The sequence below is a fragment of the Atractosteus spatula genome, unplaced genomic scaffold, assembly GCF_055471065.1.
Source record: "Atractosteus spatula isolate fAtrSpa1 unplaced genomic scaffold, fAtrSpa1.hap1 Scaffold_27, whole genome shotgun sequence".
NCBI classification, from domain to species: domain Eukaryota; kingdom Metazoa; phylum Chordata; class Actinopteri; order Semionotiformes; family Lepisosteidae; genus Atractosteus; species Atractosteus spatula.
The window spans coordinates 174,813-199,205 of record NW_028296841.1 but is presented as its reverse complement, the minus strand read 5'-3'; the positions used below and the strand labels follow the sequence as shown (position 1 = coordinate 199,205).

Here is a 24,393-nt window from a genome sequence, read left to right as displayed (position 1 = left end):
GTGTGTGTGTCCCCGTCCCTCCCGAGAGAGCGCTGCCCCTTGCCTCTGCCCGCAGGTGCCGACGGTCCGCTTTCGCTTGCAGCTCACTCGGCACGGCTGCTGCTGGTGGGAGGGGCCTAAGCTAAGGAGGCCGGCCGGCTGGCGCCCCCCGCGGCTGCGGTCGTTGTCGGGCCGTTGACAGGAGATCAAAGAGCAGGGCCCCCGCCCGGGACTGGCGGGCAGGCAGGCGAGCAAGCAGGCAGGCAAGAGAGGGGGAGAGCGGAGTCCGGGCGGCCGGCAGCCGCGTGCGGACCGGGCTCCAGAGGCGTCGGCCTGCGCCGCTGCGCGCCAGCCGGACGCCCGCGCGCCCGCCCAAGGCCGGCGTCGGGCATCGCTTCTCGGCCTTTTGGCTAAGATCAAGTGTAGTATCTGTTCTTATCAGTTTAATATCTGATACGTCCCCCATCGGGGGACCACATATTAAACGGATTTTTGGAACAGGGAGCTGGATCAGGAGCTTGCTCCGTCCTCTCCACGCATCGGCCCGGTATTGCAGCGCCTCCGGGAACGGTGCACTACCTTCTCTCAGCGGTGAAAAGACAGACGTAGCTAGCAAGCAAGCGAGGTGGACCGGAGCTCCTTCCTCTCCGGTCTCGTCTCTCGTCCATCTGTGTGTCTCTGTGTCTCTCTCTCTCCCCCTCCCCGTTCCCGTGCTCCCTCCGTGCACTTTCCCGCGCCTCGACTCTCTCGGCAAGCAGGCCGGCCCCCTTTTCGGCTCCCGTGCGTTTTCCCTCCAAAAAACTTAGTTTTTTCCTCCTTTTTCCAGGGAGGCAGGCGTGGCTTGTGTGTGTGTGTGTGTGTGTGTGTGTGTGTGTGTGTGTGTGTGTGTGTGTGTCCCCGTCCTTGCAGGCGGGCCCCTTTCGACAGCCGGCCGTTTTCCCTCCAAAAAACTTAGTATATACACCTTTTCTTTCTTTTTTTCGGCAGGCAGGCAGGTGTGTGTGTGTCCCCGTCCCTCCCGAGAGAGCGCTGCCCCTTGCCTCTGCCCGCAGGTGCCGACGGTCCGCTTTCGCTTGCAGCTCACTCGGCACGGCTGCTGCTGGTGGGAGGGGCCTAAGCTAAGGAGGCCGGCCGGCTGGCGCCCCCCGCGGCTGCGGTCGTTGTCGGGCCGTTGACAGGAGATCAAAGAGCAGGGCCCCCGCCCGGGACTGGCGGGCAGGCAGGCGAGCAAGCAGGCAGGCAAGAGAGGGGGAGAGCGGAGTCCGGGCGGCCGGCAGCCGCGTGCGGACCGGGCTCCAGAGGCGTCGGCCTGCGCCGCTGCGCGCCAGCCGGACGCCCGCGCGCCCGCCCAAGGCCGGCGTCGGGCATCGCTTCTCGGCCTTTTGGCTAAGATCAAGTGTAGTATCTGTTCTTATCAGTTTAATATCTGATACGTCCCCCATCGGGGGACCACATATTAAACGGATTTTTGGAACAGGGAGCTGGATCAGGAGCTTGCTCCGTCCTCTCCACGCATCGGCCCGGTATTGCAGCGCCTCCGGGAACGGTGCACTACCTTCTCTCAGCGGTGAAAAGACAGACGTAGCTAGCAAGCAAGCGAGGTGGACCGGAGCTCCTTCCTCTCCGGTCTCGTCTCTCGTCCATCTGTGTGTCTCTGTGTCTCTCTCTCTCCCCCTCCCCGTTCCCGTGCTCCCTCCGTGCACTTTCCCGCGCCTCGACTCTCTCGGCAAGCAGGCCGGCCCCCTTTTCGGCTCCCGTGCGTTTTCCCTCCAAAAAACTTAGTTTTTTCCTCCTTTTTCCAGGGAGGCAGGCGTGGCTTGTGTGTGTGTGTGTGTGTGTGTGTGTGTGTGTGTGTGTGTGTGTGTGTGTGTGTGTGTCCCCGTCCTTGCAGGCGGGCCCCTTTCGACAGCCGGCCGTTTTCCCTCCAAAAAACTTAGTATATACACCTTTTCTTTCTTTTTTTCGGCAGGCAGGCAGGTGTGTGTGTGTCCCCGTCCCTCCCGAGAGAGCGCTGCCCCTTGCCTCTGCCCGCAGGTGCCGACGGTCCGCTTTCGCTTGCAGCTCACTCGGCACGGCTGCTGCTGGTGGGAGGGGCCTAAGCTAAGGAGGCCGGCCGGCTGGCGCCCCCCGCGGCTGCGGTCGTTGTCGGGCCGTTGACAGGAGATCAAAGAGCAGGGCCCCCGCCCGGGACTGGCGGGCAGGCAGGCGAGCAAGCAGGCAGGCAAGAGAGGGGGAGAGCGGAGTCCGGGCGGCCGGCAGCCGCGTGCGGACCGGGCTCCAGAGGCGTCGGCCTGCGCCGCTGCGCGCCAGCCGGACGCCCGCGCGCCCGCCCAAGGCCGGCGTCGGGCATCGCTTCTCGGCCTTTTGGCTAAGATCAAGTGTAGTATCTGTTCTTATCAGTTTAATATCTGATACGTCCCCCATCGGGGGACCACATATTAAACGGATTTTTGGAACAGGGAGCTGGATCAGGAGCTTGCTCCGTCCTCTCCACGCATCGGCCCGGTATTGCAGCGCCTCCGGGAACGGTGCACTACCTTCTCTCAGCGGTGAAAAGACAGACGTAGCTAGCAAGCAAGCGAGGTGGACCGGAGCTCCTTCCTCTCCGGTCTCGTCTCTCGTCCATCTGTGTGTCTCTGTGTCTCTCTCTCTCCCCCTCCCCGTTCCCGTGCTCCCTCCGTGCACTTTCCCGCGCCTCGACTCTCTCGGCAAGCAGGCCGGCCCCCTTTTCGGCTCCCGTGCGTTTTCCCTCCAAAAAACTTAGTTTTTTCCTCCTTTTTCCAGGGAGGCAGGCGTGGCTTGTGTGTGTGTGTGTGTGTGTGTGTGTGTGTGTGTGTGTGTGTGTGTGTGTGTGTGTCCCCGTCCTTGCAGGCGGGCCCCTTTCGACAGCCGGCCGTTTTCCCTCCAAAAAACTTAGTATATACACCTTTTCTTTCTTTTTTTCGGCAGGCAGGCAGGTGTGTGTGTGTCCCCGTCCCTCCCGAGAGAGCGCTGCCCCTTGCCTCTGCCCGCAGGTGCCGACGGTCCGCTTTCGCTTGCAGCTCACTCGGCACGGCTGCTGCTGGTGGGAGGGGCCTAAGCTAAGGAGGCCGGCCGGCTGGCGCCCCCCGCGGCTGCGGTCGTTGTCGGGCCGTTGACAGGAGATCAAAGAGCAGGGCCCCCGCCCGGGACTGGCGGGCAGGCAGGCGAGCAAGCAGGCAGGCAAGAGAGGGGGAGAGCGGAGTCCGGGCGGCCGGCAGCCGCGTGCGGACCGGGCTCCAGAGGCGTCGGCCTGCGCCGCTGCGCGCCAGCCGGACGCCCGCGCGCCCGCCCAAGGCCGGCGTCGGGCATCGCTTCTCGGCCTTTTGGCTGCGATCCTTAGTACGTGGCAGGCCCGCGGCTGAGGTAACACCAAAAGACCGGGGAGAGAAGACCGGAGAGGACACCGCCTGGAGGAGACTACGCTGCTGGATTTGCCGGATTTGGACTTTGGATTGGCTTGGACTGCGCTTCGGATTTTCGTTTCCTGGATTGGACGCTTGGACACCAGAAGACTTCGGTTTTGGTGAGAAGGCTGCTTCGGCAGCCGCAAAGGCTGCGGAACGATGGCTGCGGATCCCGGGGCGGCGAGGACGGCTGAGGAGGGTCCCAAGATCCGGAAGACCATCCGCTTCATCTGGAAGCCGGATGGAGAGATGCCGGGGAGGGACGTCTTCGAAGAGGAGATCCTTTTTGGGATCCTGGGTTTGGACGTGGCGGATATCAAGTGCTTGCAGGGGAATCGGGCGCAGCGCTATATGGATCTCTCGTTCGTGGAGGAGAAAGGACATCGCAGTGCTTCCGAGAAGATCATGAAGGCTAAGGAAAGTGGCAGGCTGGAGAATTACGTGTGTCTGGGGCTCCAGAGCAACAATGAAAGGTCAGTGATTCTGCACATGTTTGACCCCTTTGTTCCCGATAGTGACGTCACGACCTTCCTCCGTCGTTACGTCAACGTGTTGGACCCCCCTCGTATCATCATGGACCCCTATAAGGTCTGGACCGGGAAGAGGCAGTATCACGTTGAGCTGAGGCCAGACGACAGAAGTAAGGACGGTTTCGCCCACCCGCCTGCCACTTTCGCCATTGGTCCAGGTAGGGGGTACTTGTTCTACGGGAATCAGCCGCCGTTCTGTCGGAAGTGTCGGGAGTCCGGGCACCGGGAGGCCGAGTGCAACGCGGCGGAGTGTGGGAAGTGCCACCGGCGGGGTCATCAGGCCCGGAACTGCCCCGTTAAAGAGTGTTCCTTGTGTGGCAACACTGGCCATTTGTATCGCAACTGCCTCCTTAGGAACGCCGAGTATGCCAGAGCTGTCCATGACGGATCCGGCCTGGCGGTGGGAGAAACGGAGTCGGACGGCAGTGAGGCTGGGGACACCGAGGACGAACATCAGGATGGTGGTGGAGCGGTCCCTGGGGGAGCCGGGAAGGATGCCGGATGGACGGTGGTGGTGCGGCCGAGACGGAAAGGGAAGGGGAAGGGGAGGCAGCATGAGGAGGACGGCGACGATCCGCAGGAGGGACCATCTCGGGTCGAAGACGGGGTGGTCGGGAGCTGGGCGGATGTGGTGAAGGCCCCCCCCGCCCGAGCAGACGCAGGACCAACCGCAGCGCGGGGGGCAGGTGAGGAGGAGGAGGAGATGCACCACATGCCCGTGTTGAGGAAGAAGCCTAGGAAGCGGTCGCAGGCTGGCAAGGGACAGATGGAGACGGGCGACAAGAAGAAGAAGACATCCAGGGAGTACTACGGGGAGGCGGAGTTCGTCCCGGAGACGGTAGCAGCTCTGGTGACGGCGCCAGAGCAGGAGGTGATGGCAGACCGGGAGGTGATGGCAGACCAGGAGGAGATGGAGGAGGGGGCAGCGCCAGCGTCAACGCAGGACGGCCAGGAGCTGGGGGACACCGCAGGCTCCCTCCCCCCTGGGCAGGGAGACAGAATCATGGCACGGGGCCCCTTCTCTGTGGCGCAGTGCCTTTCAGGTGAGGGGAGCCCTGTGGTGACGTGCCAGGTCGACACCCCGGACCGCGAGTACTCGCGCCGGCCTGACCCTGACCCGGGCTCCAGCCCCAACCCCTCTCCCGACCCCCCTCCCCCCGACCCCGACCCCGACCCCCACCCTGACCGGGGCCCCGACCCCGGCCTCGGTCCCAGCCCCGGATTTGTTCTCGATCCCGGGCCCGACCCCGTCTCTGACATGGAGGTGGGCGTGAGCCCAGTCCCTTCGGTCACCTACATCGAGGGGACAGACACCGACAGTTCGGTCAGTGCAGCAGGGGCAGAGCATCCACTCAGCTCTAGCTCCAGCGACGGTATGGAGAGTGACAGCCCCCCGGAGCAGCCATGACCTTCACAGTGGCCACGGCTAATGTGAGGGGTCTGCGGAACCGGGAGAAACGAGCTGGAGTTTTCCGATATTTGTCCCAAAGGCTTTTGGATATTTGCTTTTTGCAGGAGACCCATCTGAAAGACCACGACGATGTGCTCGCTTACCAGAAGGAGTGGACAAAGGGGCCCTCGTGGTGGAGCGTTGGGGGGGTGAACTCCTCTGGCGTGGGCATCCTGTGTGGTTCCCCAGGGTTTGCGGCACAGGTGGTCAGCTCTGTGGTCCCCGGGCGCCTGCTGGTGGTCGACGGGACCCGGCACGGGGTGCGGACCCGGCTGATCGGTGTGTATGTCCCGGCGGACCGGCGGCAGCAGGGCTCCTTCCTGAAAGATCTGGAGCCCCTGCTGTACACAAACAGAGAGCTGATCATCGGCGGGGATTTTAACATCGACCTGGGGGACTCACAAGGTGAGGGTGCCCATGGGTTACGGTCTCTGATTGCAGATTTTGGCCTGCGGGACGGATTTCAGAATGTCGCACATCACACCTGGGACAACGGAAGGGGGACCTTCAGGCGGCTGGATTATGTCTTCACTTCGGCGAACTGGACGACCCTAAGCAGGCAAGCGACCCCTACTTGGTTTTCCGACCATCACATGCTGACGGCTTCCTTTGGTGTTGAGGACCCTCGTTTCCAGGCCGGATACTGGAAGCTGAACAGGCAAGTCCTGCAGGAGGCGAGATACCAGAGGAAGATCGCTACAGTGCTGAGGGCATGTGCGGAGAGGAGGGACGCCTTCAGTTCGGCGGTGCACTGGTGGGAGTCCTGTAAGCGCACCATCGCGGTGGTGACGAAGAAGTACTGCAGGATCCGCCGCAGCTTGGAGGACCGCCAGTGCACCAAGCTCCAGGAGGAGCTCGAGGCACTGTATGCGCAGCTGAACCAAGGGGGCGCTTACGAGGGGGAGAAGATCGCCCACATCAAGAGCCTGCTTAGGGGTAAGTGGCTGCAGTGGGCTAAGGACTTTCTTTTCAGGCTCCGTGGAGTCTGGAGGGAGAATGACGAAAGCTGCTCGTCCCAGTTCTTCGGCGCCGTGAGGAGGCAACAAGAGCGAGGCTTCTTTGACGGCGTTCGGAGGACGGACGGGTCTGTAGCCACTTCCATACCCGGGATGTTGGAGTGTGCCACAGAATATTACAGCACCCTGTTTGCTGAGAAGGAGACCGACGCCGGTATCAGGAGCAGGCTCCTGGACGGAGTGGAGCCGGCGGTAGACGACCCCGCTGCTCTGGGCGGGGCAGTGTCAGGGGCAGAGATCCGATCTGCCCTGATGGGGATGAAGAAGGGCACTGTCCCTGGCATAGACGGTCTACCGACCGAGTTTTACCTCACCTTTTTTGACCAGCTGGAGCCGCTCTTGGTGCAGGTATTCAACGAGGTGCTGGATCGTGATGGGCTCGGTGCCACCATGAAGATCGGTGTCATCTCCCTCGTCCATAAGGGAGGTGACAAGGCAGACCTGGGGAATTGGCGGCCAATCCAGCTCCTGTGCACTGACTATAAGATCTTGGCCAGGGTGCTGGGCGGCCGCCTGAGAACAGTGATGCCGGCCTTGGTGCAGGCTGACCAGACGTGTGGTGTGGCAGGCCGCAAGATCAGCTGGACCCTGCAGCTGATCCGCGACGTCATCGCGTGGGTGGAAGATAGAGGCCTGCCGCTCCTGCTGGTGAGCCTCGACCAGACCAAGGCCTTTGACCGGGTCCATCACGAGATTCTGTGGGCACTCCTGAAGAGGAAGGGTCTGCCGGACGGGTTTGTCAGGTGGGTCCGGACCTTGTACAACGGGGTGGCATCCCGGGTATGCGTCAACGGAGCGTTGGGCGGGCATATTCCAGTGCGGTGTGGTGTGCGACAGGGCTGTCCTCTCTCGCCCCTGCTGTATGTGCTTTTCCTAGAGATCCTCCTGGACCAGCTCAGGAGGGATCCGGGAGTGGATGGGATCCTGGTGCCAGGTGGAGGAGGGCAGATGGCGAAGATCGCGGCATATGCAGACGACGTCACGCTCTTCCTGGGCTCTGAAGGCGGCCTGGGGAGGGCGCTCAGCATTGTCGAGGATTTCTCAAGAGGTACCGGCGCCCGACTGAACAGGGCCAAGAGCTTAGTGAAGGTCTTCGGGACCTGGCCGAGCGAGCCGCGGGACTTTGGCGGTCTGTCACGGACGACTGGGCCGCTGAAGATCCTGGGGGTAAGCTTTCACTCCACAGATCCTGGAGGTGTCAACTGGGAGGCCGGGTTCCGGAAAGTCAACCGGAAGCTAGGCCTGTGGCAGCAACGATCGCTAACCTGGATCGGGAAGGCGCTGGTACTGAAGGCGGAAGTCCTGCCTCTGCTTCTCCACCTGGCGGTAGTGTACCCCCTGCCGGTCCGGAAGCGGAGAGATCTGGTGAGGAGCATCTTCAACTTCGTCTGGGGTCACACCTACGAACGGGTGAAGAGGTGTGATATGTACAGACCCCTGGCCGATGGGGGTCGGGGGATCTTGGACTTCCCGGCGAAGTTGGACTGCGCCTTCATAGCGAGCCTGTGCACGGTCCTGCACGACAACCCGGCCCACCTGTGCAGCCGGTTTGTCAGTCTCTGGCTGGCGGCGAGCATGCGGCACCTGACGGTCTGGACCAACACGACCCCCAAAGCAGAGCGGCTCCCGCTGCACTACCGCCACGCACTGCGGTGGCTGCGGGCACACCCGGGGATCAAGGAAGGGACGAACTGTTTGAATCACAGGACCATGTACAGGATGGTGAAGGCGGAAGAACGGCCGGCGATCCCGGGTGTGTCCCGGATCATCTGGCAGCGGGTCCAGCCGGAGGGGCTGGATAACAAGCTGAAGGACCTGAACTGGCTCTGCGTGTGGGGTCGGCTGACGGTCAGGGCCGTCATGCATGCGCACGGGCTCTCCAGACAGAGCCTGTGCCCGCGACACGGCTGCGCGGGCGAAGAGACGGTGGGTCACGTCTTCTGGGAGTGTGCCTTCGCCCAGAGGGTGTGGAGATCGTGCGGGACCCTCTTTGCACAGGTAAGCCCCGATTCCCCCATCACGCAAGCGTCTGTCCTGAGAGGGATCGCCGGCATCCGGGGCCGGAACCGGAAATTCCTGCTGTGGCTACTGGTCAGCCTGGTCAAGGCCTTCATCTGGGATGCCCGGACAGACCTGGTGAAGCACGGCGTGGAGAAGCCTGCTTTTGGGATCCTGCGGAGGGTGAAGGAGGAGGTGGCCAGGAGGGTCCAGTGGGACATTCATAGATGGGGGTTTGCCGCAGCAAAAGAGCGCTGGAAGGATTTGTGCACGGGACATTAGGGGGGTGTTGGTGTGGGACTGTTTTATGATTTGTTAACGAACTTTTTTCTAATAAAAATATAAATCTGTTCTTATCAGTTTAATATCTGATACGTCCCCCATCGGGGGACCACATATTAAACGGATTTTTGGAACAGGGAGCTGGATCAGGAGCTTGCTCCGTCCTCTCCACGCATCGGCCCGGTATTGCAGCGCCTCCGGGAACGGTGCACTACCTTCTCTCAGCGGTGAAAAGACAGACGTAGCTAGCAAGCAAGCGAGGTGGACCGGAGCTCCTTCCTCTCCGGTCTCGTCTCTCGTCCATCTGTGTGTCTCTGTGTCTCTCTCTCTCCCCCTCCCCGTTCCCGTGCTCCCTCCGTGCACTTTCCCGCGCCTCGACTCTCTCGGCAAGCAGGCCGGCCCCCTTTTCGGCTCCCGTGCGTTTTCCCTCCAAAAAACTTAGTTTTTTCCTCCTTTTTCCAGAGAGGCAGGCGTGGCTTGTGTGTGTGTGTGTGTGTGTGTGTGTGTGTGTGTGTGTGTGTGTGTGTGTGTGTCCCCGTCCTTGCAGGCGGGCCCCTTTCGACAGCCGGCCGTTTTCCCTCCAAAAAACTTAGTATATACACCTTTTCTTTCTTTTTTTCGGCAGGCAGGCAGGTGTGTGTGTGTCCCCGTCCCTCCCGAGGAGAGAGCGCTGCCCCTTGCCTCTGCCCGCAGGTGCCGACGGTCCGCTTTCGCTTGCAGCTCACTCGGCACGGCTGCTGCTGGTGGGAGGGGCCTAAGCTAAGGAGGCCGGCCGGCTGGCGCCCCCCGCGGCTGCGGTCGTTGTCGGGCCGTTGACAGGAGATCAAAGAGCAGGGCCCCCGCCCGGGACTGGCGGGCAGGCAGGCGAGCAAGCAGGCAGGCAAGAGAGGGGGAGAGCGGAGTCCGGGCGGCCGGCAGCCGCGTGCGGACCGGGCTCCAGAGGCGTCGGCCTGCGCCGCTGCGCGCCAGCCGGACGCCCGCGCGCCCGCCCAAGGCCGGCGTCGGGCATCGCTTCTCGGCCTTTTGGCTAAGATCAAGTGTAGTATCTGTTCTTATCAGTTTAATATCTGATACGTCCCCCATCGGGGGACCACATATTAAACGGATTTTTGGAACAGGGAGCTGGATCAGGAGCTTGCTCCGTCCTCTCCACGCATCGGCCCGGTATTGCAGCGCCTCCGGGAACGGTGCACTACCTTCTCTCAGCGGTGAAAAGACAGACTTAGCTAGCAAGCAAGCGAGGTGGACCGGAGCTCCTTCCTCTCCGGTCTCGTCTCTCGTCCATCTGTGTGTCTCTGTGTCTCTCTCTCTCCCCCTCCCCGTTCCCGTGCTCCCTCCGTGCACTTTCCCGCGCCTCGACTCTCTCGGCAAGCAGGCCGGCCCCCTTTTCGGCTCCCGTGCGTTTTCCCTCCAAAAAACTTAGTTTTTTCCTCCTTTTTCCAGGGAGGCAGGCGTGGCTTGTGTGTGTGTGTGTGTGTGTGTGTGTGTGTGTGTGTGTGTGTGTGTGTGTGTGTCCCCGTCCTTGCAGGCGGGCCCCTTTCGACAGCCGGCCGTTTTCCCTCCAAAAAACTTAGTATATACACCTTTTCTTTCTTTTTTTCGGCAGGCAGGCAGGTGTGTGTGTGTCCCCGTCCCTCCCGAGAGAGCGCTGCCCCTTGCCTCTGCCCGCAGGTGCCGACGGTCCGCTTTCGCTTGCAGCTCACTCGGCACGGCTGCTGCTGGTGGGAGGGGCCTAAGCTAAGGAGGCCGGCCGGCTGGCGCCCCCCGCGGCTGCGGTCGTTGTCGGGCCGTTGACAGGAGATCAAAGAGCAGGGCCCCCGCCCGGGACTGGCGGGCAGGCAGGCGAGCAAGCAGGCAGGCAAGAGAGGGGGAGAGCGGAGTCCGGGCGGCCGGCAGCCGCGTGCGGACCGGGCTCCAGAGGCGTCGGCCTGCGCCGCTGCGCGCCAGCCGGACGCCCGCGCGCCCGCCCAAGGCCGGCGTCGGGCATCGCTTCTCGGCCTTTTGGCTAAGATCAAGTGTAGTATCTGTTCTTATCAGTTTAATATCTGATACGTCCCCCATCGGGGGACCACATATTAAACGGATTTTTGGAACAGGGAGCTGGATCAGGAGCTTGCTCCGTCCTCTCCACGCATCGGCCCGGTATTGCAGCGCCTCCGGGAACGGTGCACTACCTTCTCTCAGCGGTGAAAAGACAGACGTAGCTAGCAAGCAAGCGAGGTGGACCGGAGCTCCTTCCTCTCCGGTCTCGTCTCTCGTCCATCTGTGTGTCTCTGTGTCTCTCTCTCTCCCCCTCCCCGTTCCCGTGCTCCCTCCGTGCACTTTCCCGCGCCTCGACTCTCTCGGCAAGCAGGCCGGCCCCCTTTTCGGCTCCCGTGCGTTTTCCCTCCAAAAAACTTAGTTTTTTCCTCCTTTTTCCAGGGAGGCAGGCGTGGCTTGTGTGTGTGTGTGTGTGTGTGTGTGTGTGTGTGTGTGTGTGTGTGTGTGTGTGTGTCCCCGTCCTTGCAGGCGGGCCCCTTTCGACAGCCGGCCGTTTTCCCTCCAAAAAACTTAGTATATACACCTTTTCTTTCTTTTTTTCGGCAGGCAGGCAGGTGTGTGTGTGTCCCCGTCCCTCCCGAGAGAGCGCTGCCCCTTGCCTCTGCCCGCAGGTGCCGACGGTCCGCTTTCGCTTGCAGCTCACTCGGCACGGCTGCTGCTGGTGGGAGGGGCCTAAGCTAAGGAGGCCGGCCGGCTGGCGCCCCCCGCGGCTGCGGTCGTTGTCGGGCCGTTGACAGGAGATCAAAGAGCAGGGCCCCCGCCCGGGACTGGCGGGCAGGCAGGCGAGCAAGCAGGCAGGCAAGAGAGGGGGAGAGCGGAGTCCGGGCGGCCGGCAGCCGCGTGCGGACCGGGCTCCAGAGGCGTCGGCCTGCGCCGCTGCGCGCCAGCCGGACGCCCGCGCGCCCGCCCAAGGCCGGCGTCGGGCATCGCTTCTCGGCCTTTTGGCTAAGATCAAGTGTAGTATCTGTTCTTATCAGTTTAATATCTGATACGTCCCCCATCGGGGGACCACATATTAAACGGATTTTTGGAACAGGGAGCTGGATCAGGAGCTTGCTCCGTCCTCTCCACGCATCGGCCCGGTATTGCAGCGCCTCCGGGAACGGTGCACTACCTTCTCTCAGCGGTGAAAAGACAGACGTAGCTAGCAAGCAAGCGAGGTGGACCGGAGCTCCTTCCTCTCCGGTCTCGTCTCTCGTCCATCTGTGTGTCTCTGTGTCTCTCTCTCTCCCCCTCCCCGTTCCCGTGCTCCCTCCGTGCACTTTCCCGCGCCTCGACTCTCTCGGCAAGCAGGCCGGCCCCCTTTTCGGCTCCCGTGCGTTTTCCCTCCAAAAAACTTAGTTTTTTCCTCCTTTTTCCAGGGAGGCAGGCGTGGCTTGTGTGTGTGTGTGTGTGTGTGTGTGTGTGTGTGTGTGTGTGTGTGTGTGTGTGTGTCCCCGTCCTTGCAGGCGGGCCCCTTTCGACAGCCGGCCGTTTTCCCTCCAAAAAACTTAGTATATACACCTTTTCTTTCTTTTTTTCGGCAGGCAGGCAGGTGTGTGTGTGTCCCCGTCCCTCCCGAGAGAGCGCTGCCCCTTGCCTCTGCCCGCAGGTGCCGACGGTCCGCTTTCGCTTGCAGCTCACTCGGCACGGCTGCTGCTGGTGGGAGGGGCCTAAGCTAAGGAGGCCGGCCGGCTGGCGCCCCCCGCGGCTGCGGTCGTTGTCGGGCCGTTGACAGGAGATCAAAGAGCAGGGCCCCCGCCCGGGACTGGCGGGCAGGCAGGCGAGCAAGCAGGCAGGCAAGAGAGGGGGAGAGCGGAGTCCGGGCGGCCGGCAGCCGCGTGCGGACCGGGCTCCAGAGGCGTCGGCCTGCGCCGCTGCGCGCCAGCCGGACGCCCGCGCGCCCGCCCAAGGCCGGCGTCGGGCATCGCTTCTCGGCCTTTTGGCTAAGATCAAGTGTAGTATCTGTTCTTATCAGTTTAATATCTGATACGTCCCCCATCGGGGGACCACATATTAAACGGATTTTTGGAACAGGGAGCTGGATCAGGAGCTTGCTCCGTCCTCTCCACGCATCGGCCCGGTATTGCAGCGCCTCCGGGAACGGTGCACTACCTTCTCTCAGCGGTGAAAAGACAGACGTAGCTAGCAAGCAAGCGAGGTGGACCGGAGCTCCTTCCTCTCCGGTCTCGTCTCTCGTCCATCTGTGTGTCTCTGTGTCTCTCTCTCTCCCCCTCCCCGTTCCCGTGCTCCCTCCGTGCACTTTCCCGCGCCTCGACTCTCTCGGCAAGCAGGCCGGCCCCCTTTTCGGCTCCCGTGCGTTTTCCCTCCAAAAAACTTAGTTTTTTCCTCCTTTTTCCAGAGAGGCAGGCGTGGCTTGTGTGTGTGTGTGTGTGTGTGTGTGTGTGTGTGTGTGTGTGTGTGTGTCCCCGTCCTTGCAGGCGGGCCCCTTTCGACAGCCGGCCGTTTTCCCTCCAAAAAACTTAGTATATACACCTTTTCTTTCTTTTTTTCGGCAGGCAGGCAGGTGTGTGTGTGTCCCCGTCCCTCCCGAGAGAGCGCTGCCCCTTGCCTCTGCCCGCAGGTGCCGACGGTCCGCTTTCGCTTGCAGCTCACTCGGCACGGCTGCTGCTGGTGGGAGGGGCCTAAGCTAAGGAGGCCGGCCGGCTGGCGCCCCCCGCGGCTGCGGTCGTTGTCGGGCCGTTGACAGGAGATCAAAGAGCAGGGCCCCCGCCCGGGACTGGCGGGCAGGCAGGCGAGCAAGCAGGCAGGCAAGAGAGGGGGAGGCGGAGTCCGGGCGGCCGGCAGCCGCGTGCGGACCGGGCTCCAGAGGCGTCGGCCTGCGCCGCTGCGCGCCAGCCGGACGCCCGCGCGCCCGCCCAAGGCCGGCGTCGGGCATCGCTTCTCGGCCTTTTGGCTAAGATCAAGTGTAGTATCTGTTCTTATCAGTTTAATATCTGATACGTCCCCCATCGGGGGACCACATATTAAACGGATTTTTGGAACAGGGAGCTGGATCAGGAGCTTGCTCCGTCCTCTCCACGCATCGGCCCGGTATTGCAGCGCCTCCGGGAACGGTGCACTACCTTCTCTCAGCGGTGAAAAGACAGACGTAGCTAGCAAGCAAGCGAGGTGGACCGGAGCTCCTTCCTCTCCGGTCTCGTCTCTCGTCCATCTGTGTGTCTCTGTGTCTCTCTCTCTCCCCCTCCCCGTTCCCGTGCTCCCTCCGTGCACTTTCCCGCGCCTCGACTCTCTCGGCAAGCAGGCCGGCCCCCTTTTCGGCTCCCGTGCGTTTTCCCTCCAAAAAACTTAGTTTTTTCCTCCTTTTTCCAGGGAGGCAGGCGTGGCTTGTGTGTGTGTGTGTGTGTGTGTGTGTGTGTGTGTGTGTGTGTGTGTGTGTGTGTCCCCGTCCTTGCAGGCGGGCCCCTTTCGACAGCCGGCCGTTTTCCCTCCAAAAAACTTAGTATATACACCTTTTCTTTCTTTTTTTCGGCAGGCAGGCAGGTGTGTGTGTGTCCCCGTCCCTCCCGAGAGAGCGCTGCCCCTTGCCTCTGCCCGCAGGTGCCGACGGTCCGCTTTCGCTTGCAGCTCACTCGGCACGGCTGCTGCTGGTGGGAGGGGCCTAAGCTAAGGAGGCCGGCCGGCTGGCGCCCCCCGCGGCTGCGGTCGTTGTCGGGCCGTTGACAGGAGATCAAAGAGCAGGGCCCCCGCCCGGGACTGGCGGGCAGGCAGGCGAGCAAGCAGGCAGGCAAGAGAGGGGGAGAGCGGAGTCCGGGCGGCCGGCAGCCGCGTGCGGACCGGGCTCCAGAGGCGTCGGCCTGCGCCGCTGCGCGCCAGCCGGACGCCCGCGCGCCCGCCCAAGGCCGGCGTCGGGCATCGCTTCTCGGCCTTTTGGCTAAGATCAAGTGTAGTATCTGTTCTTATCAGTTTAATATCTGATACGTCCCCCATCGGGGGACCACATATTAAACGGATTTTTGGAACAGGGAGCTGGATCAGGAGCTTGCTCCGTCCTCTCCACGCATCGGCCCGGTATTGCAGCGCCTCCGGGAACGGTGCACTACCTTCTCTCAGCGGTGAAAAGACAGACGTAGCTAGCAAGCAAGCGAGGTGGACCGGAGCTCCTTCCTCTCCGGTCTCGTCTCTCGTCCATCTGTGTGTCTCTGTGTCTCTCTCTCTCCCCCTCCCCGTTCCCGTGCTCCCTCCGTGCACTTTCCCGCGCCTCGACTCTCTCGGCAAGCAGGCCGGCCCCCTTTTCGGCTCCCGTGCGTTTTCCCTCCAAAAAACTTAGTTTTTTCCTCCTTTTTCCAGGGAGGCAGGCGTGGCTTGTGTGTGTGTGTGTGTGTGTGTGTGTGTGTGTGTGTGTGTGTGTGTGTGTGTGTGTGTCCCCGTCCTTGCAGGCGGGCCCCTTTCGACAGCCGGCCGTTTTCCCTCCAAAAAACTTAGTATATACACCTTTTCTTTCTTTTTTTCGGCAGGCAGGCAGGTGTGTGTGTGTCCCCGTCCCTCCCGAGAGAGCGCTGCCCCTTGCCTCTGCCCGCAGGTGCCGACGGTCCGCTTTCGCTTGCAGCTCACTCGGCACGGCTGCTGCTGGTGGGAGGGGCCTAAGCTAAGGAGGCCGGCCGGCTGGCGCCCCCCGCGGCTGCGGTCGTTGTCGGGCCGTTGACAGGAGATCAAAGAGCAGGGCCCCCGCCCGGGACTGGCGGGCAGGCAGGCGAGCAAGCAGGCAGGCAAGAGAGGGGGAGAGCGGAGTCCGGGCGGCCGGCAGCCGCGTGCGGACCGGGCTCCAGAGGCGTCGGCCTGCGCCGCTGCGCGCCAGCCGGACGCCCGCGCGCCCGCCCAAGGCCGGCGTCGGGCATCGCTTCTCGGCCTTTTGGCTAAGATCAAGTGTAGTATCTGTTCTTATCAGTTTAATATCTGATACGTCCCCCATCGGGGGACCACATATTAAACGGATTTTTGGAACAGGGAGCTGGATCAGGAGCTTGCTCCGTCCTCTCCACGCATCGGCCCGGTATTGCAGCGCCTCCGGGAACGGTGCACTACCTTCTCTCAGCGGTGAAAAGACAGACGTAGCTAGCAAGCAAGCGAGGTGGACCGGAGCTCCTTCCTCTCCGGTCTCGTCTCTCGTCCATCTGTGTGTCTCTGTGTCTCTCTCTCTCCCCCTCCCCGTTCCCGTGCTCCCTCCGTGCACTTTCCCGCGCCTCGACTCTCTCGGCAAGCAGGCCGGCCCCCTTTTCGGCTCCCGTGCGTTTTCCCTCCAAAAAACTTAGTTTTTTCCTCCTTTTTCCAGAGAGGCAGGCGTGGCTTGTGTGTGTGTGTGTGTGTGTGTGTGTGTGTGTGTGTGTGTGTGTGTGTGTGTCCCCGTCCTTGCAGGCGGGCCCCTTTCGACAGCCGGCCGTTTTCCCTCCAAAAAACTTAGTATATACACCTTTTCTTTCTTTTTTTCGGCAGGCAGGCAGGTGTGTGTGTGTCCCCGTCCCTCCCGAGAGAGCGCTGCCCCTTGCCTCTGCCCGCAGGTGCCGACGGTCCGCTTTCGCTTGCAGCTCACTCGGCACGGCTGCTGCTGGTGGGAGGGGCCTAAGCTAAGGAGGCCGGCCGGCTGGCGCCCCCCGCGGCTGCGGTCGTTGTCGGGCCGTTGACAGGAGATCAAAGAGCAGGGCCCCCGCCCGGGACTGGCGGGCAGGCAGGCGAGCAAGCAGGCAGGCAAGAGAGGGGGAGAGCGGAGTCCGGGCGGCCGGCAGCCGCGTGCGGACCGGGCTCCAGAGGCGTCGGCCTGCGCCGCTGCGCGCCAGCCGGACGCCCGCGCGCCCGCCCAAGGCCGGCGTCGGGCATCGCTTCTCGGCCTTTTGGCTAAGATCAAGTGTAGTATCTGTTCTTATCAGTTTAATATCTGATACGTCCCCCATCGGGGGACCACATATTAAACGGATTTTTGGAACAGGGAGCTGGATCAGGAGCTTGCTCCGTCCTCTCCACGCATCGGCCCGGTATTGCAGCGCCTCCGGGAACTCTCTCAGCGGTGAAAAGACAGACGTAGCTAGCAAGCAAGCGAGGTGGACCGGAGCTCCTTCCTCTCCGGTCTCGTCTCTCGTCCATCTGTGTGTCTCTGTGTCTCTCTCTCTCCCCCTCCCCGTTCCCGTGCTCCCTCCGTGCACTTTCCCGCGCCTCGACTCTCTCGGCAAGCAGGCCGGCCCCCTTTTCGGCTCCCGTGCGTTTTCCCTCCAAAAAACTTAGTTTTTTCCTCCTTTTTCCAGGGAGGCAGGCGTGGCTTGTGTGTGTGTGTGTGTGTGTGTGTGTGTGTGTGTGTGTGTGTGTGTGTGTGTGTGTGTCCCCGTCCTTGCAGGCGGGCCCCTTTCGACAGCCGGCCGTTTTCCCTCCAAAAAACTTAGTATATACACCTTTTCTTTCTTTTTTTCGGCAGGCAGGCAGGTGTGTGTGTGTCCCCGTCCCTCCCGAGAGAGCGCTGCCCCTTGCCTCTGCCCGCAGGTGCCGACGGTCCGCTTTCGCTTGCAGCTCACTCGGCACGGCTGCTGCTGGTGGGAGGGGCCTAAGCTAAGGAGGCCGGCCGGCTGGCGCCCCCCGCGGCTGCGGTCGTTGTCGGGCCGTTGACAGGAGATCAAAGAGCAGGGCCCCCGCCCGGGACTGGCGGGCAGGCAGGCGAGCAAGCAGGCAGGCAAGAGAGGGGGAGAGCGGAGTCCGGGCGGCCGGCAGCCGCGTGCGGACCGGGCTCCAGAGGCGTCGGCCTGCGCCGCTGCGCGCCAGCCGGACGCCCGCGCGCCCGCCCAAGGCCGGCGTCGGGCATCGCTTCTCGGCCTTTTGGCCAAGACCAGGGGAGAGATCGTTGGACCGCTACCAGTGCCTGCAGACTTTTGGATCCAGAGGGAATTTTCGTGTTGCTGGTTCCTGTTTTCCGGAGAGTTGCTTTTTCTTGCAAGGAGGATACTTTTGAAGACCTTTGAGAAGAGTGTCGGAAGGCTGTTTTCCCGCAATGGCCGAGGGCCAGGCCCCCCCCGGGTGGGCCAGCCAGGCTCCTCGGCTGAAATGGACCTTGCGTTTTAAATGGGTGAGAGAGAAAGAAATGATGGGTAGATATGAGTTTGAATGCAAGATTTTGTTTGGAATTCTGAAAGCGATACCTATTGAAGTGAAGTGTTTGCAAGGAAACAGGCCTTTTGGCTTTTTTGATGTGACCTTTAATAATGACCAGATCTATAAGAGAGTCTCTGGGAAGTGTGAGGAAATGGTGAATGATGAACTGTTACGGGACTTTGAGATTTTGGGTCTGGCTCAGGATGATGTGCGATTTATAATCGTAACTATGCATGACCCCTTCATTGAGGATGACATTATCACTGCTTACCTGTGGATGCATGTGGATGTCCTGGCAGGCCCCCAGATAATTGGTGACAGATTCCGGGTCTGGAACGGGAGGCGCAGATACCAGGTGCGGCTCAGGCGGAATGTTGGGCGCGCGGACGGGTTCTCGCACCCCCCGTCGGCTTTCTTCCTGGGTCAAAGCAAAGGTTACATTTATTATCAGAACCAGCCGTCCTACTGCAGGAAGTGTTGTTCCTTCGGCCACATGGACAAAGACTGCACTGCCACCTCCTGTTCGAGGTGTGGAGCACGGGACCACACTAAAGGGAGATGTTTCCAGAAAACTTGCTCTCTGTGTGGGGATACAAACCATCTGTATAGAGAATGCGTATGGAGAGACCCGGAGATGGCCAGGGAACAAGAGAGAGGCTTCCCAGATGCCGCACCGGTGGAATCTGACTCGGAGCAAGAAGGAGATGAGGAAGACGAAAGAAGAGAGGAAGGCAAAGGAACTGAGAGGACAGAGGGGAACAGGAATGAAAACGTCGAAACAGGTGACGGCAAAGAGATCGAGGGTGAGGAGAGAGCAGAAGTGGATGTGAGTGAAGCATCAGACACCGGTTTGGACAGCAGCGGTAGCTTACCTGCTGGTCAGGTGGCTAGAGCCGTGGACCTGTTCGAGCACCTGCCGCAAGATGGCCTGGCGATGGACCTGGGTGACTTCGACCTGGAGGGGAATGTGGCAGTCCAGAAAAGGCCAAGGGAGGATTCCGAAGAAGAGCTGCCTGCGGGGGAGGAGAAGAAGGCCAAGGAGGACGCTCACGCAGAGGAGGATGTAGAAGAAGGCATGGCGATGGAATCCTCCCCTGAGCGGGAGGAGGCTGCAGTGTCGCATTGGGGTCAGAAGGGGCACCTGTTAAAAGAAAGAGTACCGGAGTCGCCTTACCTGCGCTGCGTTTCGGTGGCTCCGAGCGTGGTGCAGTCCACTTCAGAGGAGGAGGGCTCAACCCCTTATAGGACAAGTGACACAAGTTCTTCGGAGACGGACAGCTCTGCAGAACCAGATGTGGATCCTGGGGGGAGAGATGGTGGGAGGTCGAGATGACCTTCAAAATTTTAACTGTAAATGTTAGAGGATTGAAAAATAGGTCTAAAAGGATTGCTGTGTTTAAAATTTTGCGTGAAAATAAGTTTGATATATGTTTTTTACAGGAAGTGCATTTGGGTGGTGATACAGATGTGAAGCGGTTTTCTAAAGATTGGGATTCGGGGAAGTCCTTTTGGTGTGTGGGGGGAGTACATTCTTCTGGGGTTGGTATATTATTTGGGAACAACCACATTGAGGTTACAGAAACTTATTTTGTGCGGCCAGGGAGAATTCTTGTGGTGGATGGGGTATACCTAAACATAAAAATGAGATTCATAGTCGTCTATGCACCGGCGGATAGGACATCAAGGGGGGGCTTCTTTTCAGACTTAGTCCCCTGGTGTGTAACTAATAGAAAATTAGTGATTGCCGGTGATTTTAATGAAGATCTAAATAAAAGAACAGCAGGATCCCGAGAAATTAACAAACTGTTGAGGGATTTTGACCTTTTTGATAGTTTTAGTCTCAAAGGGCCTGCAGCAGTAGGGTTGATTCCCCCAGTTACTTGGAGGAACGCAGCAGGGGCCGCCAAAAGATTGGATTACGTGTTCCTGTCTCGAGGGTTGGTGATTGCTAAAGCCTCGGTCGTACCTTTTTATTTTTCCGATCACGAATTGCTGGTGGTAGAGGTGGAAGGGGTGGGGGTCAAGTTTGGTCCAGGTTACTGGAAATTAAACACAGCCGTGCTGAGTGAGGACGGCTACAAAGAGCTAATTAGAGCCAAATGGTCCTTTTGGTTAGGACAGAAACAAGACTGGCCGTCACTAATTCAATGGTGGGAGTATGTTAAGTGGCAGGTGAAGGAAATCTCAATCCGGTATTGTAAGCGCCGAAACCAAAGAAAGAACTTTGAAGTGAGAAGGCTTCAAAAAGAGCTGGAAAACATGTATGAGGAGACAAACAAAGGTGCAGATTTTAATTTCTCGAAGGCCCAGGAGCTGAAGGCGCGACTTAGAGAACTTTACCTTAGACAACCCAGAGAGCTTTTAATCAGAGCTGGCATCGGCTTTCTGGATGGACAAGAAGAGGTCTCAGGTTTGCTCTTTAAATCAGTCAAAGCCAAGCGGGTTAAAAGAGCATTCGGGAGTTTGTTTACTGCAGAGGGGGAGGTGGTAAGTACTCCGTATGAAATGTTGGATGAAGCCGTAAAGTATTTTACTACTTACTTCAATAAGAGGGAGGGGGAGCCTGTAAAGGGGGTTGGTGGTTTGGAGCACATTGAGAAGAAGGTCAGTGCTGAGGAAAACAGGGCTCTAGTGACACGCATTGAGCTAGCCGAAGTTGAGGGGGCGACTCGGAGAATGAAAACTGGGAAAGTTCCGGGGGTTGACGGCATCCCGGTAGAATTTTACCTGACTTTCTGGGATTTGATAGGGTCATCACTGCTCGAAGTTTTTCAAGCAATTCTAGATGGTGGAGCTTTGGGAGACACAATGGCACAGGGAGTTCTGTCTCTATTATTTAAGAAAGGTGATCCTAAGAGGCTAGAAAATTGGAGGCCTATCCAATTATTGTGTGTCGAATATAAAATCTTGGCAAAAATCTTGTGTGATAGGATAAGGAAAGTTCTGCCATCAGTAATACAGCCGGATCAGACCTGCGGCGTGGCGGGTAGGTCCCTACACTGGAACCTTGGCCTGCTCAGAGATACCATTGCTTGGGCAGAAGACAGACATCAGTGTCTGTTGATAGCCAGTCTTGACCAAGAGAAGGCATTTGATAGGGTGGATCATCAATGCTTATGGGATGTGTTAGATCGTTATGGAGTCAGCGGTAGTTTCATCTCTTGGCTGAAGGCCCTGTATGGAGGTGCTTCCACCAGAGTCAACATAAACGGTTTTATGAGTGAACCCTTTGATGTAAGCAAGGGCGTCAGACAAGGCTGTCCTTTGTCTCCAATTTTATATGTAGTCTACATAGAGCCACTATTGGAGTTGATAAGACGAGATAGAAGGGTTGAGGGCATAGTGATCCCGGGAAGCGGAGGCCTCCAAACTAAAGTGTTGGCCTACGCGGATGATGTTGTCCTAACTTTGAGCTCAGATAGAAGTCTTTTAGTCGCACTGGAGCTGATAGAAGTCTTCAACCAATGCACAGGTGCAAGATTGAACAGAAATAAGAGCAGTGTGCAGTATTTCGGCCCTTGGAGTAATAGGGATGAGGTGGTAGGAGGTCTGTCTCTGGAAATGGATTCTTTGAAAATATTGGGAGTGCAGTTTGACAGGGAAGGGACTGGAAGAAGGAATTGGGAGACTCGTTTATCCCAGGTGAATAGCAAACTTGGCCTATGGAAGAAAAGATCACTGTCCTATTCAGGGAAGGTTGTGGTACTGAAAGGTGACATTTTACCAAGTCTTGTGCACATTGCAAAGGTCTTTCCTATGCCTGCTTGTTTTAGACGCTCCTTAACTAAGATGGTGTTTGATTTTGTATGGGGGGGTGGTTATGAGTATGTGAAGCGTCTAGATATGTACAGGGACATCAGGGAGGGAGGTAGAGAAGTCCCAGATTTACCCATTAAACTAGATGCCATATTTGTGGCTGACCTTTGTAAAGCGGTAGATGACAAGATCTCATATAAACATCAGTTCTTTGTCCGGCTTTGGTTCGCCTGGGTCGTCAAGCCTTCAGAAGTGTGGAGGAACGACGTTCCCAAGGCTGAAATTTTACCGTGGTTCTACGAACATGCGGCAGCATGGTTAAGGAAGTACGCAAAAGATGCGGACAGGTCAGTGATTGTCTCTCATAGGCTCTTATATAAGACAGCTAAGAGCAATGAAAAGGGAACAAATGTGGTGGTTCCGACTGATGTCTGGAAAAGGGTGCAACCTAAGAGCCTGGATAACAGGCTCAAAGACTTAAATTGGATGTGTGTTTGGGGACGTCTGCCTGTAAGGGAGGTAATGCACAGACATAAGCTGGCGCGTTCAGCGACTTGTCCAAGACCGCAATGTGCAGAGGTGGAGTCAATCACTCATGTGTTCTGGGGTTGCAGAATTGCAAAAGCAGTGTGGGGGCAGATGTCGGATCTTTTTAATAAACTGGAACCGGGGTTTGTTCTATCTGGGGATAAAATCTTGAGACGGTGGGGCAGGTCTTCAAGAACTGCGAGACATGACCTTGTAACCTGGTTTTTAATCAGTATGGTAAAATTTGTGTTATGGGGATCGAGAAACAATCTGGTCAAACATGGCCATGTGGAAGGGGCTGGGGCAATATGTGGGAGGGTTCGTTTTGAGCTGCAGAAGATGTTGTCAGTAGAAGTGCGTAGGTGGGGTTTTCACGCAGCAAAAGAAAAATGGAAACCGCTGCTGGATTAATGGAATAAGTTTTGCCGTTTGTGGATTGTGATTTATGTTCTGTGATTTTGTCTTGTATTGTCATAATAAATGTAAAAAAAAAAAAAAAAATCTGTTCTTATCAGTTTAATATCTGATACGTCCCCCATCGGGGGACCACATATTAAACGGATTTTTGGAACAGGGAGCTGGATCAGGAGCTTGCTCCGTCCTCTCCACGCATCGGCCCGGTATTGCAGCGCCTCCGGGAACGGTGCACTACCTTCTCTCAGCGGTGAAAAGACAGACGTAGCTAGCAAGCAAGCGAGGTGGACCGGAGCTCCTTCCTCTCCGGTCTCGTCTCTCGTCCATCTGTGTGTCTCTGTGTCTCTCTCTCTCCCCCTCCCCGTTCCCGTGCTCCCTCCGTGCACTTTCCCGCGCCTCGACTCTCTCGGCAAGCAGGCCGGCCCCCTTTTCGGCTCCCGTGCGTTTTCCCTCCAAAAAACTTAGTTTTTTCCTCCTTTTTCCAGGGAGGCAGGCGTGGCTTGTGTGTGTGTGTGTGTGTGTGTGTGTGTGTGTGTGTGTGTGTGTGTGTGTGTGTGTGTGTGTGTGTGTCCCCGTCCTTGCAGGCGGGCCCCTTTCGACAGCCGGCCGTTTTCCCTCCAAAAAACTTAGTATATACACCTTTTCTTTCTTTTTTTCGGCAGGCAGGCAGGTGTGTGTGTGTCCCCGTCCCTCCCGAGAGAGCGCTGCCCCTTGCCTCTGCCCGCAGGTGCCGACGGTCCGCTTTCGCTTGCAGCTCACTCGGCACGGCTGCTGCTGGTGGGAGGGGCCTAAGCTAAGGAGGCCGGCCGGCTGGCGCCCCCCGCGGCTGCGGTCGTTGTCGGGCCGTTGACAGGAGATCAAAGAGCAGGGCCCCCGCCCGGGACTGGCGGGCAGGCAGGCGAGCAAGCAGGCAGGCAAGAGAGGGGGAGAGCGGAGTCCGGGCGGCCGGCAGCCGCGTGCGGACCGGGCTCCAGAGGCGTCGGCCTGCGCCGCTGCGCGCCAGCCGGACGCCCGCGCGCCCGCCCAAGGCCGGCGTCGGGCATCGCTTCTCGGCCTTTTGGCTAAGATCAAGTGTAGTATCTGTTCTTATCAGTTTAATATCTGATACGTCCCCCATCGGGGGACCACATATTAAACGGATTTTTGGAACAGGGAGCTGGATCAGGAGCTTGCTCCGTCCTCTCCACGCATCGGCCCGGTATTGCAGCGCCTCCGGGAACGGTGCACTACCTTCTCTCAGCGGTGAAAAGACAGACGTAGCTAGCAAGCAAGCGAGGTGGACCGGAGCTCCTTCCTCTCCGGTCTCGTCTCTCGTCCATCTGTGTGTCTCTGTGTCTCTCTCTCTCCCCCTCCCCGTTCCCGTGCTCCCTCCGTGCACTTTCCCGCGCCTCGACTCTCTCGGCAAGCAGGCCGGCCCCCTTTTCGGCTCCCGTGCGTTTTCCCTCCAAAAAACTTAGTTTTTTCCTCCTTTTTCCAGGGAGGCAGGCGTGGCTTGTGTGTGTGTGTGTGTGTGTGTGTGTGTGTGTGTGTGTGTGTGTGTGTGTGTGTGTCCCCGTCCTTGCAGGCGGGCCCCTTTCGACAGCCGGCCGTTTTCCCTCCAAAAAACTTAGTATATACACCTTTTCTTTCTTTTTTTCGGCAGGCAGGCAGGTGTGTGTGTGTCCCCGTCCCTCCCGAGAGAGCGCTGCCCCTTGCCTCTGCCCGCAGGTGCCGACGGTCCGCTTTCGCTTGCAGCTCACTCGGCACGGCTGCTGCTGGTGGGAGGGGCCTAAGCTAAGGAGGCCGGCCGGCTGGCGCCCCCCGCGGCTGCGGTCGTTGTCGGGCCGTTGACAGGAGATCAAAGAGCAGGGCCCCCGCCCGGGACTGGCGGGCAGGCAGGCGAGCAAGCAGGCAGGCAAGAGAGG

The 24,393-nt window shown here is 59.4% G+C and overlaps 13 non-coding genes and 1 pseudogene across 13 annotated transcripts; all 14 read left to right on the top strand.

Moving 5' to 3' along the window:
- The first annotated feature begins 369 nt into the window (after window positions 1-369).
- Window positions 370-560, top strand: LOC148807783 (U2 spliceosomal RNA). The gene has a single exon (XR_016088742.1). It is a non-coding gene; the product is annotated as a U2 spliceosomal RNA (small nuclear RNA).
- A 785-nt stretch (window positions 561-1,345) lies between these two features.
- Window positions 1,346-1,536, top strand: LOC148807782 (U2 spliceosomal RNA). The gene has a single exon (XR_016088741.1). It is a non-coding gene; the product is annotated as a U2 spliceosomal RNA (small nuclear RNA).
- Window positions 1,537-2,327: 791 nt separating this feature from the next.
- LOC148807781 (U2 spliceosomal RNA) lies at window positions 2,328-2,518 on the top strand. Its single transcript, XR_016088740.1, has one exon. It is a non-coding gene; the product is annotated as a U2 spliceosomal RNA (small nuclear RNA).
- Window positions 2,519-8,708: 6,190 nt separating this feature from the next.
- LOC148807780 (U2 spliceosomal RNA) lies at window positions 8,709-8,897 on the top strand. Its single transcript, XR_016088814.1, has one exon. It is a non-coding gene; the product is annotated as a U2 spliceosomal RNA (small nuclear RNA).
- A 790-nt stretch (window positions 8,898-9,687) lies between these two features.
- Window positions 9,688-9,878, top strand: LOC148807779 (U2 spliceosomal RNA). Its single transcript, XR_016088739.1, has one exon. It is a non-coding gene; the product is annotated as a U2 spliceosomal RNA (small nuclear RNA).
- Window positions 9,879-10,665: 787 nt separating this feature from the next.
- LOC148807778 (U2 spliceosomal RNA) lies at window positions 10,666-10,856 on the top strand. Its single transcript, XR_016088737.1, has one exon. It is a non-coding gene; the product is annotated as a U2 spliceosomal RNA (small nuclear RNA).
- A 789-nt stretch (window positions 10,857-11,645) lies between these two features.
- Window positions 11,646-11,836, top strand: LOC148807777 (U2 spliceosomal RNA). Its single transcript, XR_016088736.1, has one exon. It is a non-coding gene; the product is annotated as a U2 spliceosomal RNA (small nuclear RNA).
- A 789-nt stretch (window positions 11,837-12,625) lies between these two features.
- Window positions 12,626-12,816, top strand: LOC148807776 (U2 spliceosomal RNA). The gene has a single exon (XR_016088735.1). It is a non-coding gene; the product is annotated as a U2 spliceosomal RNA (small nuclear RNA).
- Window positions 12,817-13,596: 780 nt separating this feature from the next.
- On the top strand, window positions 13,597-13,787 carry LOC148807775 (U2 spliceosomal RNA). The gene has a single exon (XR_016088734.1). It is a non-coding gene; the product is annotated as a U2 spliceosomal RNA (small nuclear RNA).
- Window positions 13,788-14,574: 787 nt separating this feature from the next.
- Window positions 14,575-14,765, top strand: LOC148807774 (U2 spliceosomal RNA). Its single transcript, XR_016088733.1, has one exon. It is a non-coding gene; the product is annotated as a U2 spliceosomal RNA (small nuclear RNA).
- A 791-nt stretch (window positions 14,766-15,556) lies between these two features.
- On the top strand, window positions 15,557-15,747 carry LOC148807773 (U2 spliceosomal RNA). Its single transcript, XR_016088732.1, has one exon. It is a non-coding gene; the product is annotated as a U2 spliceosomal RNA (small nuclear RNA).
- Window positions 15,748-16,532: 785 nt separating this feature from the next.
- Window positions 16,533-16,718, top strand: LOC148807772 (U2 spliceosomal RNA). The gene has a single exon (XR_016088810.1). It is a non-coding gene; the product is annotated as a U2 spliceosomal RNA (small nuclear RNA).
- Window positions 16,719-22,551: 5,833 nt separating this feature from the next.
- LOC148807771 (U2 spliceosomal RNA) lies at window positions 22,552-22,729 on the top strand (annotated as a pseudogene).
- Window positions 22,730-23,530: 801 nt separating this feature from the next.
- Window positions 23,531-23,721, top strand: LOC148807770 (U2 spliceosomal RNA). Its single transcript, XR_016088731.1, has one exon. It is a non-coding gene; the product is annotated as a U2 spliceosomal RNA (small nuclear RNA).
- The last annotated feature ends 672 nt before the right edge of the window (window positions 23,722-24,393 follow it).